This window comes from Podarcis muralis, chromosome 3 (genome assembly GCF_964188315.1).
Source record: "Podarcis muralis chromosome 3, rPodMur119.hap1.1, whole genome shotgun sequence".
In the NCBI taxonomy this organism is placed as follows: domain Eukaryota; kingdom Metazoa; phylum Chordata; class Lepidosauria; order Squamata; family Lacertidae; genus Podarcis; species Podarcis muralis.
This window is the reverse complement of record NC_135657.1, coordinates 94,365,755-94,384,010: the sequence shown is the minus strand read 5'-3', so window position 1 is coordinate 94,384,010 and position 18,256 is coordinate 94,365,755.

Below are 18,256 nucleotides of genomic sequence, written 5' to 3'. Positions count from 1 at the left end.
GAAGCTGTGGCTGGATGGTTACGTGGGAGCCGGTTGAAGTTAAATCCTTCGAAGACAGAGGTCCTCTGGCTGGGACGGGACGATATGAGATTGAGGGGGCAACTCCCTTCTCTTGCGGGGGTGCAATTAGTGCCAGCACCGTCCGTTAAGAGTTTGGGTGTAATCTTCGATACCTCCCTCTCCATGGAGGCGCAGATTGCAGCTATAACAAAGGCGGCATTTTTTCATCTCCGCCAAGCTAAGCAGTTGGCTCCTTACCTCTCTCGCCCTGACCTAGCCACTGTGATCCACGCGACGGTCACCTCCAGACTGGATTATTGTAACTCGCTCTACGTGGGGCTGCCCTTGAGACTGACCCAGAAACTCCAGCGGGTGCAGAATGCCGCAGCGAGACTCCTTACGGGGTCTTCGCTGCGAGATCACATTCATCCGGTGCTATACCAGCTGCACTGGCTCCCGGTGGAGTACAGGATCAGGTTTAAGGTGCTGGTTTTAACCTTTAAAGCCCTATACGGCCTAGGACCCTCGTACCTACGGGACCGCCTCTCCTGGTATGCCCCACAGAGGAACTTACGGTCTTCAAATAAAAACATCTTGAAGGTCCCAGGCCACAGAGAGGTTAGGCTGGCCTCAACTAGAGCCAGAGCTTTTTCGACTGCGGCTCCAACCTGGTGGAATGCCCTGTCGCAAGAGACAAGGGCCCTGCAGGACTTGACATCTTTTCGCAGGGCCTGTAAGACAGAGCTGTTCCACCAGGCCTTTGGTCAGGGCGTAGCCTGACTCCCTCCTTTGGCAATCTCTACAAAGCTTTAGTCTATGGTTGCCATCAATTTGTATTTTAATTAATTTTTAGAATGTATTTATAATGTTGTACTGTTTTAGTGTTGTTAGCCGCCCTGAGCCCGGCTTCGGCTGGGGAGGGCGGGATATAAATAAAATTTATTATTATTATTATTATTATTTATTATTGGGCAAATGATAAATTTTTGCTAGCTTGACTGGGGTCATGTACCACCTATAAATCATTTTCATAATATTCTCTCTTAAGGCATTGCATGCCGTGAACTTTATACCGGTGGTCCATAACTGTTCCCAGTCAGCAAACATAATGTCATGACCAATATCTTGTGCCCACTTAACCATAGCTGATTTGACTGTTTCATCTTGTGTATTCCACTTCAACAGCAAGTTATACATTCTTGACAGATTCTTAGTATTAGGTTCTAACAATTCCGTTTCTAATTTTAATCTCTCCACCTGGAAGCCAATTTTCCTGTCCTGTTTGAATACCTCATTTATCTGAAGGTAGTGAAGCCAATCTCTTACTTTAAATTTCAAATTCTCATAACTCTGTAATTTCACTTTTCCACCTTCTTGTTCTAGAATTTCACAATATTTTGGTCAATTAGATTCCATATTAAGTTTTTTTTTTACTTCCTTAGCTTCCATTGGTGACAGCCACCTAGGGGTTTTGTTTTCCAACAAGTCTTTATATCGAGTCCAGACATTATATAGTGCCTTCCTAACAATGTGGTTTTTGAAACCTTTATGAGATTTTACCTTGTCATACCATATATATGCATGCCAACCAAACCTGTTATCAAAACCTTCTAGATCCAAAATGTCCGTATTCTCAAGAAGTAGCCAATCTTTCAACCAGCAGAAAGCCGCTGATTCATAATATAGTTTTAAGTCCGGCAGGGCAAACCCCCCTCTTTCTTTTGCGTCAGTTAATATCTTAAATTTTATTCTGGGCTTTTTGCCCTGCCAAACAAATTTAGATATATCTTTCTGCCACCTCTTGAAACAGTCCATTTTATACAAAATCTGCAATGTTTGAAACAAAAACAGCATTCTTGGCAAAACATTCATCTTGATAACAGCAATTCGGCCTAACAAGGAAAGTCTCAGATTTGACCATATTTCTAAATCTTTCTTAATTTCTGTCCAACATTTCTCATAATTGTCTTTAAATAAATTCACATTCTTAGACGTCAAGTTAACCCCCAGGTATTTTACTTTCTTTGCTACCGTTAAACATAATAATAATAATATTTATACCCTGGCCATCTGACTAGGTTGCCTCAGCCACTCTGGGCAGCTTCCAACATACAATGGTACCTCAGGTTACAGACGCTTCAGGTTACAGACTCCGCTAACCCAGAAATAGTACCTCGGGTTAAGAACTTTGCTTCGGGATAAGAACAGAAATCGTGCTCCAGCAGTGCGGCGGCAGTGGGAGGCCCCATTAGCTAAAGTGGTGCTTCAGGTTAAGACCAGTTTAAGGTTAAGAACGGACCTCCAGAATGAATTAAGTACTTAACCCGAGGTACCACTGTATATAAAAACATAATAAAACATTAAACAACTTTCCTATACAGGGCTGCCTTCAGATGTCTTCTAAAGGTTGCATAGTTACTTACCTCCTTGGCTTGGGCATAACTCCATAGCCTCCAACATGTCTCCGATGAAAATAGGGAACTCTTAAGGAAAAGCGGGACATTCAGGGATGAAATCAGAAACCGGCACAGCTTCTGTAAATATCTGGGACTGTCCCTGGAAAATAGGGACACTTGGAGGATCCGAAAACAGTTACCTGTTTTATATTAAGACAGTTAAAAGTAATTACATGTAAAAATAAAATTTTTAAAACCCTATTAAAAAAACAGTTTAAAGTGACATACATAAAATCAATTCAGATCCAGGACAGATGCCAACCAGAATAAAAATTTCAGAAGGCTTGTTCAAAGAGGGACACCCTTAGCAGGTGTCAAAAGGTGCCTGTGTGATGTGCAATGGGAAGGAGTTCCAAAGGTAGGTTTTGCTACACTAAAGGCCCAATTCCAATATTGTGTGCTACAGATCTTCGGGTAAGATGGCACCTGCAGGGTGCCCTCACCTGCAGAACACAGTGATTGGGTATTTAGGGCGCAAGGCAGTCTTGTAGGTTTCCTGTATAAGGCTTTGCACACCAATACCAGCACCTTGAACCTAGCCTGGGAGATGCAGTGTTTCTTGTTTCTTGCACAGCTCACTGAACAAGACCAGCCCCCAGATGTCTAGGCCCTAGAGCACATGGCAAGGGAAACATGAGCCTCCCCAATGTGTGGGGAGGGAATCATCCACAGTACAGAGCTGCTCAACTTTCTACCACCCACCTCTCTGCTGCGAGTGACTCTTGGAGAGCCAGTGTGGTGTAGTGATTAAGAGCGGTGGACTCGTAATCTGGGGAACAGGGTTCGCGTCTCCACTCCTCCACATGCAGCTGCTGGGTGACCTTGGGCTAGTCACACTCCTCTGAAGTCTCTCAGCCCCACTCACCTCACAGGGTGTTTGTTGTGAGGGAAGAAGGGAAAGGAGAATATTAGCCGCTTTGAGACTCCTTTGGGTAGTGATAAAGCGGGATATCAAATCCAAACTCCTCCTCCTCCTCCTCCTCCTCCTCCTCCTCCTCCTCCTCTTCTTCTTCTTCTTCTTCTTCTTCTTCTTCTTCTTGAACCCATCTGGTGGGGGAACATCTTTGAAAACCTCATGGCGGGGCATTTTCAGGGGTGAACCAGGTGGCAAAGCAATGGTTTAGCAACTCTCCTCCTGCCTTATTGATCCTACCTGTGAATGTGTCCTCCTCCATTAGTGAAAGTGTATTTGTAGCCGGGTCTTATTTTGCAGGGGGCATTCCCCTCTCTGAAGTGTTTCCTGGTCCGATCAGGTTGAAAAATAATGAACCACCAGACGAGAGGGCAGGAAGGGCCTCGTAGTGGCCAATCGGCATTTGGCACCTGGGCAGCAGAATGAACAGGTACACAGGTTGCCTGCATTGTCTTTCTGCACTTACCATATATGTTTTCATTTGCGTGATGTGTACAGGCATCATTCCTGCGTCTATGTGGAGGGGTTGGTGGTTGGTGGGAGTGGAGTGGTTTGGTTTGGTTGACATGGTTTCATGCCACTTCCCTCTGTAGTCTGCGAGGAAAGAGACGGTAGATAGAGATGAGGACACAGACTCAGTAGTGTTCTACTGACATTTTGTACGGTAGTTAATTGTTGCTGAAACATTGCGATAAATTAATATATGTTAGTATGAGTTTAGCATGGGAACATATGACGTTGCCTCGTACTGAGTCAGGCCATTGGTCCATCAAGCTCAGTACGGTCTACACTGTATAGCAGCAGACATTCCCAGCCCTACCCAGAGATGCTAGGATTTGATCCTGGGACATTTTCCATGCAAGGAAGATGCTACAGTTGAGCTACAGCCTTCATCCCTGAAGTGTGTGTTGCTGTTTTGAAACTATTGCTCTGAGTTAGATGTTATTGGCCCATTTTGAATCTTCCAAAAAAAATAAAATAAAAATAAAGCAGGATATAAAGAGCTGCTTGCTATTTCTATCCCACTACCCCTGCCTCCTGCAAATCATCCCAGTTGGTCTCTTTTGTTTCCCAAGAAGCCAGGATCCCCAATACAGTAATCAGCTTTCTTGCCTATGTGAAATATTCAAGAAGGGGGGAAACGTGCCGATAAATTTGGTTGATCGCAATGTCATGGGCACATGTGATGTAACTTTTTAACCTACTGGTTTATATTTGTGCACGATATCATGTCATAAAACACTCACCAGCCTCTTAAATAGAGTCAGAACAATATCTGCCATAATGAAGTATAGTTCCAGTGGGCACCAAATTACATCTTAGAGATTTCGTTAGTCACTCTTTATGAAGCAAATGTAAAATTGTAGTGCGAGTACTGACAGACTCTATAATTCAGCTGTCTCGTGCTTTATCACTGCTCTCAGTAGGTCTCTAATGAATAATTCTGTATGCATGTTTCTGACTGATAATCAAACTCAGAACAATTCCTAATTGGGTTTTTCAGGGTGCGGAGAAGTGCCTATATTAGCTTGGCAGATGTCCCGACCAATGTTAAATGAAAAGCACAAACATAACAGATTTCTTTTAGTTTTATTCTTTTTGAGAAGTATAAGTGCTTTTAAAAAAACCCAAAAAACACCCACCGAGTTCTAAGAATATAAAAAAGAACAAAGCAGCACAAATGTGCATTGTGGCATAAAGTATTCACATGGGCCAAGAACAAACAAAGAGTGAAATTAAATGGAAACATGAAATGGTTGCAACTTGCTAGATTATTTTCATGTTTACACCAATATGAATCAGAAGTCACCATACTGGAGTCAGATTGGTGTTAATAGAACAAATTTCTGCAGAATGTGCAGCGGTGATAGCAGTGGAGGAACTACCACTTTTGTTGTTGTGTGTGCATTGCGGGGCAAAAGATTCCTGCATTGCAGGGGTTGGACTAGATGACCCTTGGGGTTCCTTCCAACTCTACCATTCTTTTTTTAAATTTTTTTTTTATTATTTTCAATGCAAAATTACAACAAAAATTACAAACATTGAATCCAAAATAAAACAGTACAAACAAGCAAAAACAAAACAAAACACTAGAAAAAAGCAAAAAACAAAAACACACATCTAAAATAAATCCATATCATCATTCTGATCGTTACGTACCTATACACATATTGACTTCCTTCCTTTGTTCTAAGACCTTGAAATTTTTACTCTTTCTAAATTGTTGTGTCTAATGTAGGTTACCTCTGTCTTTATAATTTTTGCACAATTTTTCTCTTTCTTTAACCCTGCAAAGCTTCATTCGTTACATACCAATATACTTACTCCAGAACAATGTTTTTTCATATACTCTTTAGCACATCCCCATTCTTTTAATAATTTTTGGTCCGATTGTCCACTTATGAATACTGTGAGTCTTGCCAGATGTATATATTCACAAAATTTAATTTGCCATTCTTTCATTAATGGAATTTTTCTCCCTTTCCAATTTTATGCCAACTCTACAATTTTATGATTCGATGTGATGTGGTTTCCAAAAGATATGGGAGGTAGGAGGTGGTTACCAAACGCATTGATGTGGGACAACATTGCATGATCATGCAGCACCACTTCTATGGACATTTCTTTCCCTGTTTTGAAAGTACACTGCTTTCAAAATAAGAGATTATTTTAGCTCTAAGAAAGTTAAAGAAAATAGAAAGGGTGGTGCTTTTAAAAGCCCTCATATCACTTTGCATAACTAAGTTTCAGTTTGAAGATTCTTTGATACCTCATAAGAGCAGAGAACTTTTGACCACATTTAGAACGTTAGATTTCTAACTTGGGGAGTAAGTGGCGAATTATGATGAGGTCAAATTGCCCATCCCTTAAACCATTAAGGGATTTATAGGCAGAGGTGTGGATCAGGGGGAAATACAGGATAGTCGGTGGATTTCCCTGGGAGGTCAATGAGTTCAGGCCTTCATGTTTGCTTGCGGTAGATCAGCAAGAAGAAGTCAGAGAATGAGGAAAATAATCAGGCAGAGACTGGACACTCTTTCCTTTCCGTTGCTGAGGTTTCTATTTCAACCTGAGACAGCTTCAGACATTAGGATATTGTCAGGAGCGGGTGCAAGGAACAGGTCAGCAGTAACTCACAGGGCTTCAGTGAAGTAAACTCTTTATTCAAGGAAATAAGACAGCCCAGGAGGCCAGGCCTAGTGAGCACAGCAACTCTTCCTTGTAGAACTTGCCCAGTTGCTAGGACTGAAGGTCCTCGCCTTCCCACAGCCCCCTAAGTCTCCTTCTTCTCCACTTCCTTCCCAAGCTATCTGTCTTTGCTCCACCCTCTTCATACCTCTTCTGGTTCTGGGAGACCAGAGAGGGCAGAGGAGCTGGTCATCGCAGGAGGCAGAGACAGCTTGGCTTCCTCACCATCTCTGCCTCTTGGTTCCCCTCCTCTCCAGCCTCCTCTTCTGCCTCTGGTTCTATACTACTCTCTGCCACTTCCTGCTGTTATCTCTTCAGCCTCTGACACCTCCTTCCTCCCAGTCTGTTCCCTCTTCTTCCTCCGACCCTTGTCATCCCACCACCGATCCTCTGGCTCTGAGCCTTCTTCCCATGGGGGAATAAATAAAACATTACAGTATACGCAGAAAGGGAAATTTGATATAAGAGCGCAGTTTAAAGTCCTGAATCAGCAATCAGTTAGTGGCCCTTATTCTGATTGACCCTGCTAAGAACCTAGCGACCTTTGCTGTTATCTGCTCCGTTTGGTCTGACAGGAGAAAGGACACTATGGCAGTGGTTGTGCACCCTGGGATGGTCAGTATGAGTGGGGTGATGATCTCGTTCCTCAGGTCTTTGTAGAGAGTACAAGACAGGAGGATGTGTGCCGCTGTTTCGGTGCTACCATCTCCACAGGGGCAAAGACGTTTCTCAGGCGGGATCTTTTGGAATCGACCCTCAAGTACCACAGATGGCAAAACATCCAGTCTTGCAGTTGTAAAAGCACGTCTGTATTTTGTGCAGATATGGGGCCAGAGAATCAAAATGGAAAGGTGGAAAATGAACATACCAAGGGCAGAATTTCCTTATAGTGGCCAGGTTGTTCTGATGCTCGATATCTTTTAGATGTTGGCCAATTAGACTGTTTTGCTTTAGTAGGGCCCATAGTGAGTAGGTGTTGTCGGGAGAGGACACAAGAGTGAAGTTTTTGATAGACGGTTTTAAGCCAGGCACTTTTATGGGAGTCTTGAAGTACTAAGGATAGTAAACCGGGGGGATTTGAGTTTAGGCAGAGCCAGAAGTTAAGAGTTCTTTGCCAAGTCTGCACTTCTACTGAAGGGAGACTTGCCTCCAATCACAATGATGCATTTGGGATGCATTGCGGTGCAGGAAAAATCTGCCTTAGAAACTTTGATTGAACAGCTTCCAAAATCCTAAGGTGGTTGTCAGTCCAAATCTGAGCCCTGTATAGTAGAAGAGAAGAGAAGAGTTTTGGATTTGATATCCCGCTTTATCACTACCCGAAGGAGTCTCAAAGCAGCTAACATTCTCCTTTCCCTTCCTTCCCCACAACAAACACTCTGTGAGGTGAGTGGGGCTGAGAGACTTCAGAGAAGTGTGACTAGCCCAAGGTCACCCAGCAGCTGCATGTGGAGGAGTAGAGACGCGAACCCGGTTCACCAGATTACAAGTCTACCGCTCTTAACCACTACACCACACTGGCTCTCCAGTAGTAGCTGTGCTAGGGGTTTAGCTTGGAAGACTTTTAGGGCTGATGGTATATGTTTGCCACCCTTTGTATGGAAAAAGCGAGTCAAAGTCTTGGCACTTTGGGATGCTTTTTCTTTTGCAAATTTTTGGTGTGCTCCCCATGACCCTGTGGACTGGAAGATAAGGCCCAGATATTTGAAAGCTTTGACCTGTTCGATTGGCCCATGATGAACATGTAATGAGAACAGAAAGCGCATGTCACCTTCATCTGATGTGCTTGTGCTTCCTAAATGGGGGCTCAAACATTCCCCCCCCCAAAGACCGGGGCTTTAGAATCTCCCAGAACAGGATCACATTAATTTGGTGTCTTATCTGGTGCTGGCGTATCATTTTCACCTGTAAGCAGGGTCCTCCTAAGCTAAGAAAGGCATCTTGCCCCCAAATCATCTAGTGAGCTTCAAAGCTGAGCAGGGATTTGAATCTGAGTCTGGTACATGGCAGAGGCTCTATTATTCCACTGTATTATGTGGAATCTCAAGCAAAACCAAGCCATTCAAAGCATCCCCTCCCCCCCCCCCCCGGCCGTCCGCTCCCCGCCACATCTCTCCTGTCACCTGTGATGAATCATTTGCATAACACTTGATAATAGCAACTTTATCTACTGCCAATGGAAGCCATAAAGTTAGTGTCAAAGGGGGATGCCTCCTCTAAAATCTTTAATGACTCCTTTGGAAAGGTGCAATAAAAGAGATCAGCATAACCGCTAAATGTGAGCAGTGCATAAACTTGGGCTTTAGCCTCTAAATTTAGGCTCAGAAACCACACTCCAGGCTGGAGCAGCTAAGGCACCAGATCCCCAAGAAGTACAGCTACTTATATATAATTGCTCAGACTTACTGATAGCAAGATAGGGGTTTATTATTATTATTCTAACAGAGCATCGGTGAGAGTAAAGGCGTCGGTCTCTGGTAAAGTCCCCTAATTAAAATGCTAACAACTTGGTTGGCAATTGGCTCAGTTAGGAGACAAGCATATTGCAAGACCTCACCAAAGAGTTAGCAGGAAAAGTCCTTTGGGTTAAAGCATGTTTGAAATAACTAATAAATAAACAAAACAATATATATATATACTCTTTTTATTTTATTTAAAACTTAAGAATTAATAGATAAATGGCCCACTTTGTAAATACAAGTCCCTCTCCTTTGCGTTGCGACTAATTGACAACTATGTAGACTTTTTATTTTTTATTTTTTAAAGGGAAGGGAATGAAAGGATTTGAGTTGGCTCTGCTCCCATTACCACAATGTTGCTGGAGCGCAGCCATCTGCCACAGCTGCTGCTCGTTTTAACTGCCACTCTAATTGACAATGAACCCGGAGACCTGTAATAATTGTGTCTGCTCTGTGACTTCAGCAGGTAATGCCTCCCTTTTAGCATCCATCAAGCCCCATCTGCGCCCCCAAACTCTGCCTTTCTCCCAAGATGCGGAGTCCCTTCAGTGTTTGTTCGGATTTGAGAGTTGGGAGAGATCATCTGCTTGCTTAGGGAAAACCCTGAGGGAAGTGGCACCTGCAGCATCCGAGCCAAACAGTTCTCTGGCTTGTTGTCCAATTTTAATCCCAGGCTTCCCTGCAATGTTTGCTGTGTGCAGGCTTTGCTATATCAACTGTGGAGTTAATTGAAAGGCACTCTTAAATGATATCTGCTTTCCATGTAAATTTCAGTATCTCATGTAAATGGCTTCTTCATGAGATAATCTCTGATCGATTGTCCTTGCTGTTCCACAGAGATAAGGGCTAGACACACCTTAAACCACCAGGACCTTAACATAAAATTATTATTCGATTGCGTTTGCAGTGCAGACTTTTGAGACATGAGATCTGAGCTAATCTGGAACGCAGAAAGCTGTTGTGCACCTTGTTTCCTGCGCTGGCAGTATGGACTTGAGGACCTATGAGGACCTTTCCGACTCTAGGATTGCTCAGCTAAACCAATAGTGTCCACTCTGACTGGCAGCAGCTCTCCAAGGCCTCATGCAGAACTCTTCCACAACTGAAGAGGTTGAATATTGAACCTCTAACCTTCTGCATGTAAAATATTACCCCTTTCCAATGAGCTATGGACTTTCCTTTAGGAAAAGTCTTAAGATGTATGGACAATTTGTTTTCTCCCGATTTGCTGTTTTGGGCACCTGCTAAAACATTTTTTTTCTTTAAGCAAGCCTACCCAGAGACAACTATTTGACATGCAGTTCGATATTATTTAATCATGTATACTTTAAAAAACTGTTGGGTTTTGTCTATATTTTGGAAAATTAAGTTTTTAACTTCTGATTTGATCAGTCATTTTAAGGCATTAATGTTTTAGCTAAAGTGCATAGAGGTTTTGATGATTAAGCAATATATAAATGATATTCTTCTTCCTTTTTTTAATGATTTGGAACCTAGCAGCCTGTTTCCAGTATTATGAGACAAAGCTTGAAGCAGTTAAATGCATACCCTCCAACACTTCTCCAGTGAAAATAGGGACGTCCTAATTCATGCTGCTACTTCTAATAATGTTATCATTTATATCCCACCCATCTTACTGGGTTTCCCAGCCACTCTGGGTGGCTTCCAACATATATAGAAAATATAATGAAACATTAAAGACTTAAAAACTTCCCTATACAGGGCTGCCTTCAGCTGTCTTAAAAAGGTTGTATAGTTACTTATCTCCTTGGGTCCATACCCTCCGACATTTCTCTAATGAAAATAGGGACGTCCTAAGGGAAAATGGGACATTCCGGTATCAAACCAGAAGCTGGGATGGCTTCTGTAAATCGGGACTGTCCATGGAAAACAGAGACACTTGGAGGGTCTGAGCTACCACTACATGTTTCAGCATTGGAGCTGTTTTTTGTGACATTTATTTTAAAAAGTAAAGGACCCCTGATAGTTAAGTCCAGTTGCAGACAACTCTGGGGTTATGGCGCTCATCTTGCGTTACAGGCCGAGGGAGTCGGCGTTTGTCTGCAGACAGTTTTTCCGGCTCATGTGGCCAGCATGACTAAGCCGCTTCTGGCGAAACCAGAGCAGCATACGGAAACGCTGTTTACCTTCCCGCCGGAGCAGTACCTATTTATCTACTTGCACTGGCGTGCTTTCGAACTGCTAGGTTGGCAGGAGCTGGGACCGAGCAACGGGAGCTCACCCCGTCACAGGGATTTGAACCGCCAACCTTCTGATTAGCAAGCCCAAGAGGCTCAGTGGTTTAGACCAGTGTTTCCCAACCTTTTTTGGGCAAAGGCACACTTGTTTGATGAAAAAAATCTCGAGGCACACCACCATTACAGCCCCGTGACGTCAGCGCGCAGCGTCACGCCGGGAGGGAAGGGCGCCAGGGCGCTGCTGCTGCTGCTGCCGCCGCCGCTCCCGGCAGGCATGGGCCCAGCTGAGGCGGCGGCGGCTGTGGTGGTGGTGGTGGCGATAGCGGGCGGAGGAGGGGGAGGCGGCGGGGCCGAGGTGGCCGGCGGGGGCGGGGGCAGGAGGGCGGCCGAGGCCGGTGAGGGAGTAGGGTTGCCCGGGGCTTGAGGAGCCGTCGCCGGGAGTTGCTGCTGCTGTTGTTGCTGCTGCTGCCCGGACATGCCGGCCTCCTCCTCGTCCGCTGTCTCGCGCTCCTCCCTTTTGCGCGCGCTGCCCCGCCGCCGCCCCATTGGCCGGGTCCTGTCAGCTGATCCTGTGTTATTTCCTGTGTGTGTGTGTGAGGGGAGAATGGAGAGAGAAACCTCGGCACCACCACCGCGGAGCCGCCCCCGGCTCGACGCGGATCCTCGCCGCCGCCGCCCCGCCTCTTGCCGCCCGACTCGCCCGCCTCCCTCCCACGGCACACCAGGCAACGTCTCGCGGCACACCGGTTGGGAAACACTGGTTTAGACTACAGCGCCATTTCTTTACCATTGTCCAAACTGAACATCCAATGAGCGTAAGTCTGTTATGAGAGGCCTGTTTTCCTAGTACTGAGGGGTTTTGGGTTTTTTAATGAAACAGTTGAATGACATGAAACTCATCTGAGATCTCAAAGCCCTTTGAGGGGATTCAGACTTCATACGACTTGTTTTGATACTTCCTTTACAGCACTTGGTACGAGCTTGTGTAACATGCCCATACAAAGGAGAAAGAAGTCTTGGGCCTGCCCCATGGGAAGAGCTGGCTAGATCTAACTATGGCAAATGCTTAATGTCTTATTTAAATAATCACAATCAAAAGAAAGCAAATCCTGCACATTATTCTTTCGGTTAGGATCAAAGAATTCAGAGGGACACTGAATATCAAACTACACGCATGAATGATCACAGAAAAAACAAAAGGCCACATTCTGTTTGCAAGAAACAGAGTCCTTTGCACAAGGATTAACAATTTTTAACAAAACAAAACAAAGCACACCTCCACCAAAGCAATTTTGAACATCACATGTTCCTGCCATCCAAATGCCAAATCTAATTTCAGATCAGTATCTTGGCTGGATTAACAGGAAAATCTAAATAATATTATTGATTCAGAATCTGGTCGCAAGAAAAGAAGCCTTGAAAAGGTCAAAAGTAGTGTCACGTTGACTTTAAAATTCATTTGCACAAATTATGGAAGTTTCCATTGATGTTGCATTTCAGATATTTGTGTGTGTGTGTGTGTGTGTGTGTGTGTGTGATATTTGCACTGCTTTATATATAATTTGCAGCATCATTGTACCGCCTGATCACATTCCAATAGAAAAGAGTTTGGATTTGATATCCCGCTTTATCACTAGCCAAAGGAGTCTCAAAGCGGCTAACATTCTCCTTTCCCTTCCTCCCCCACAACAAACACTCTGTGCGGTGAGTGGGGCTGAGAGACTTCAGAGAAGTGTGACTAGCCCAAGGTCACCCAGCAGCTGAATGTGGAGGAGCGGAGACGCGAACCCGGTTCCCCAGATTACGAATCTACTGCTCTTAACCACTACACCACACTGGCTATCTATGGTCTAATCTCCTTTTCCAAAACAGTTAAGTAATTCTGACAATAGTGCTAAATACAATAACAACGTAATGTTGTTTTTTGATACAAATGAATAACAATTAATAAAACCCAGTAAGGTAAGACTAATGAACACAAATTCAGTGATTTCTAACCAGCTTCTGGCTTTTGGTTTATAGAAAAGTCTACTATTGATAAAGGAAGATTACTATCTGTGGTAAATAGATACAGCAATCAGTATCTTAAGAACACTTAAGGACCTTCCGGCATTCCAAATGCAGCTTTGAATTTGATTAGAATAATGTAAATAGGCATGAAGCCACATTTCCGTGGTCAGAGCAATTTGATGCTATCGCCTTTACACAGACTTCAGGGAATTCCTAGTGTATGTGTGCCAATCCAAAGGAAGCCACTTAAGGAGAAACACATTTTTCGATGCTAAACACGCTGGAGATGTACATGAGGAAATTAAAAGTACTAAAACTCAGTTCATTAGTAATTATTACTCCGGGTTTGTACAGTTGATTAAGCATTTACAAAGTGTAAAGTAAAGAAACATCGGATACTGAGCACTGGGGGGAAAGCATTTTAAGGACTCTCAAACTATGATCCATCAGTACATTACACCTAGATAGGAGAGGATTTTTTTATTTCCCCAATTAAGTACTTTATTCTTAAAGTATATTAAATACGCTTCAGGCAATGAGGTAGATGTGATGGGTCAGGAGACAAAATTTCAGGAGGCTGAAGCAGATTTGAGAGAGATGCAGGCAAGATTTGATTCAGACCCCCCACTCCAGTGATTTCTGGGCATAACCCACAGCCTCTGAGGCCAGTGAACCAGCCCCCTGCCCCAACTGCCAGAGCTGGGTGATTCAGGCCCTCCAGCCCCAGCCCCTCCATGTCCAGAAATTCATTCATATTCTCTCTCTCTCTCTCTCTCTCTCTCTCTCTCTCTCTCTCTCTCACACACACACACACACACACACACACACACAGTTTCTCCTGGACCAGCGATCTTGGTCATATCCTCACTATACATTTAAAGCATTCCTTTCCTATACCACTTTAACAGTCATTGCTTACCCCAAAGAATCCTGGGAACCATAGTTTAAGGGTTGTGACTAAACGGACCTACAATTTGCAGCACCCTTAGCAAACTACAGGGACGTGGGTGGCGCTGTGGGTTAAACCACAGAGCCTAGGACTTGCCGATCAGAAGGTCGGCGGTTCAAATCCCCGCGACGGGGTGAGCTTCCGTTGCTCAGTCCCACCTCCTGCCAACCTAGCAGTTCGAAAGCACGTCAAAGTGCAAGTAGATAAATAGGTACAGCACTGGCGGGAAGGTAAACGGCGTTTCCGTGTGCTGCTCTGGTTTTCTAGAAGCGGCTTAGTCATGCTGGCCACATGACTCGGAAGCTGTACGCCGGCTCCCTCGGCCAATGAAGCGAGATGAGCACCGCAACCCCAGAGTCAGTCACTACTGGACCTAATGATCAGGGGGTCCCTTTACCTTTACTAGCAAACTACAGTTCCCAGGGTTCTCTGTGGCTGTTAAAATGGTGTAAGAGTGCTTTAAATGTCTGCAGGTAATGGTTATGTGGTAGCAGCAGGCAGGAGGCTGCTGTGGAACTGCCCAGCCCAGTGTGGTCTGTCTCCTTTTTACTGTGGGTCCTTAAAGAGAATAAAAAGTTGTGCTGATCCAGGTAGGATCCTACCAAACCTCATTGGGTGCCAACACCAGACCCTCCAAGTGTCCCTATTTTCCAGGGACAGTCCCAAATTTACAGAAGCCATCCTGATTTCTGATTTGATCCCGGAATGTCCCCTTTCTTCTTAGGACATCCCTATTTTCTTTTTTTCTTTTTTTTTAATATAAGGACTATCTACAAAAATATTGCAAACTGAATGAGTGCTAAGCAGGATGCAGGACTGAAAATAACTTGGCACCAGCAAGCTGTTTGAAAGGATTTTTGAGAATATGTGAAATGTGAGAAAAAAGATAAACTTTGGATTAATATTGTGTTTAACTTAAGAATCTATGTTGTTGATAAAAATATTTAAAGTTAGAGACATAATATTGGGAAAGTACAAAATAAGATTTGAAATAAGGTGATAATTTGCTGTTTAAAACTTCATAATTGGGAACGCAGAAACGAGAGATGTGAGGAAGTCCAAAATTTGATGAAAGTATGGTTATTAATCAATTGATTTTGTTGTTCTATTTTCTTTTTCTTTTTTTTCTTCTCTGGATGGTGTTTCAATCTTTCTATTTTCTTGTGTCTTTCTTTCTTTATGGTACTTTGGTGATGGTTTTATGTGTATTTGATGATTATAAATGCTTAAAATCTTTAATAAATATTATAATAAAAAAAGGACATCCCTATTTTCATCGGGAAAATGTTGGAGGGTATGGAGTTATGCGGCCCCCAAGCCAAGAAGATATATTAACTATATAACCTTTAGAATACATCTGAAGACAGCCCTATATAGGGAAGTTGTTTAATGTTTTATTATGCTTTAATATATGTTGGAAGATGCCAAGAGTGGTTGGGGCAATCCTTTCAGATAGGCGGGGTATAAATATTATTATTATTATTATTATTATTATTATTATTATTATTATTGACATCTATATTATCATCAGAGAAATTTTGGAGGATATGCAACAGTGGGCTTTTTTTTGGGTGGGGGGTGGGAATTGAAACGTTCACCTTGGGTGTGGATGTCATTCTTGAAGTTGATGTAATAAGAGCTAGCAGACTTGCAGAGGGTGTGGAGAAGCCTAGTTCCAAACCTCCATTGAGCCCTGAAGCTCATTGGGTGAACTGTGGTCAGTCGCTACCTCTCAGCCTATCCTACCTCACAGGGTTGCTGTGAGAATAAAATGTGTGGGAGGGATCCATGCATTGTAACCTCGAGCTCCTTGGAAGAAAAATAGGATCTAGTTGTAGCAAGTAAAACAAAATGTGACCAAACAGAATATGTCCTGTTTTAAGAAATGTTTATTCCACCCTTCAAACAAATCCCAGGGTAGTTTGCAACAGTGAAACACAAGTTAATAATAAGAATAAGAATAATATATGCATTAAAGCAAGGTAAATTGACTCTCACATCACATTAAATAGACAAGTCACACAGCCGAACCATGTCTGCTTGAAAGTAGCCCCATTGAGTTCAAAGGGTCTTACTCGCAGGTTAGAATTACAGAAGAAGGCTGGTTAGCTCAGATGGGTACAGCGTGGTGTTGATAATGCCAAGGTCACAGGTTTGATCTACGTAAGGGAGAGCTGCCTATTCCTTCATTGCAGAGGGTTGGACTAGATGATTCTCAGGGTCCCTTCTGACTCCATGATTCAAGGCTGCAATTGTATACCCACTTACCTGGGAGCAAGACTCATTGAATGCAGTTGGGCTTACTTTTAAGGAACCAGACAATTTCCGAAAAACCGATAACAGTAACCTGAATAAAATGCAGCTTCAGCAGAGTTAGCACCTGCCTTATTTAATGGGGAAGGTGGTTCCACAGACTAGGCATCACAACAGACCCCCCCTCCCCAGATGCACTTCAGCAGGCCAAAGCCCAACCAAAGGTCCCTCTGCTGAATGCTGAGACCAGCAGGAAAGTGTGCCACAAGTAATCAAGAGAGAGAGAGAGAGAGAGAGAGAGAGAGAGAGAGAGAGAGAGAGTCAATGTCAATCTCTCAGTCTATATGCAATGCCCTGGCCCTCCCTGCCCCACCAACCCTTGTCTCAGGTGGGGAAGGGGGTAGTTTTGCCTCTGGCCTAATGAGTTGGAAAGCAAGCTGTAACACAGCGTGGGTGAGAAAAGCAGGAGTCCAGGCCTGCCATTACGCGGTAACCAATTATTTGGAAGGAAAAGAGGACTTTGGCACAATAATGGAGGCTCCATTCTGAAAGACTACAGAAAACAAGGGGCAGCAAGGATGGGAATGAGGCACACCGAATGTAGGCTATGCCACAACCAGTGTGGAAACTGGGATTCAATCCAACGGGGAGTAAGGAATGCAGGGAGCCCAGGACTAGGGCAGTGTCGGGAGACATGGGAGAATGGAAGAATCTCAGAGCAAATATCCTTTACCTAGTTTAAAAGAATTTGGAAGAACATATAAGGGGCCTGTAGAAAACTACAGTCTTGCCTGTAACCGAGTTAGCAAAATTCACCTCAGGGTCATCTACACATACAAGGAATGTGTATATTGTGACCTTTCCTATGGAAGCACAGGTATATAGGGTTGCCACATGTCTGGGATTTCCTGGACATGTTCTGTTTTGGGGGGCCAGCACCCCCATCCGGGTGGAATTTTACATTTTGGCTTAAATGCCCAGGTTTGGGGGTTGGTGGTTCCCTCAGTGTGAGAAGTGAGGTTACAGGGAACCAGACAGAGGGCCTTCTCGGTAGTGGCGCCCGCCCTGTGGAACACCCTCCCTTCAGATGTGAAGGCAATAAGCAGCTATCTTATCTTTAAAAGACATCTGAAGGCAGCCCTGTTCAGGGAAGTTTTTAATATTTAATGCTGTATTGTTTTTAACACTCGATTGGAAGCCGCCCAGAGTGGCTGGGGAAACTCAGCCAGATGGGCGGGGTATAAATAATAAATAATTATTATTAATAATATTTTTTTTTTTGTAGAGCACACATACGCTCAGAAGGTGCTGTGCCCCAGAACAGGAAGTGTGCACTGAGTGGCCTGGGGCGGCCTGCTGGGGGTTGCACTATGCCTGGTGATGTCCCTGGCTGCCGCCAGGCCTTCTATAGCTTTTTTTGGACCCCACTAGGCCCCACTGCCCCCAGCAGTCACCAGGCATTCTGCGATATCCCTGGGGCCACTCAGCCTCCCATTGTGAGCAGGAGGCCAAAGATGGCAAAAGTAAGAGAGGGCAAGGAAGAGGGGGGGGGGGAGCAGGCAGGCGAGGAAGGAATTAGTGGCAGGGAGGGGCGAGTGAGGGAGATGCAGGATGGTGGTGGTGGGGTATCCCGATGCGGGGAGGTGTCTGGGTTTTTGAACCCTAAAGGCATATTGAATTTTCGGTAACAGAGAGCACATCCTTCTCTGCCTGGACACTGGAGTTCAGTGCTGAGGGCCTTCTGGCGGTTCCCTCACTGTGAGTAGCCAAGTTACAGGGAACCAGGCAGAGGGCCTTCTCGGTAGTGGCACCCGCCCTGTGGAATGCCC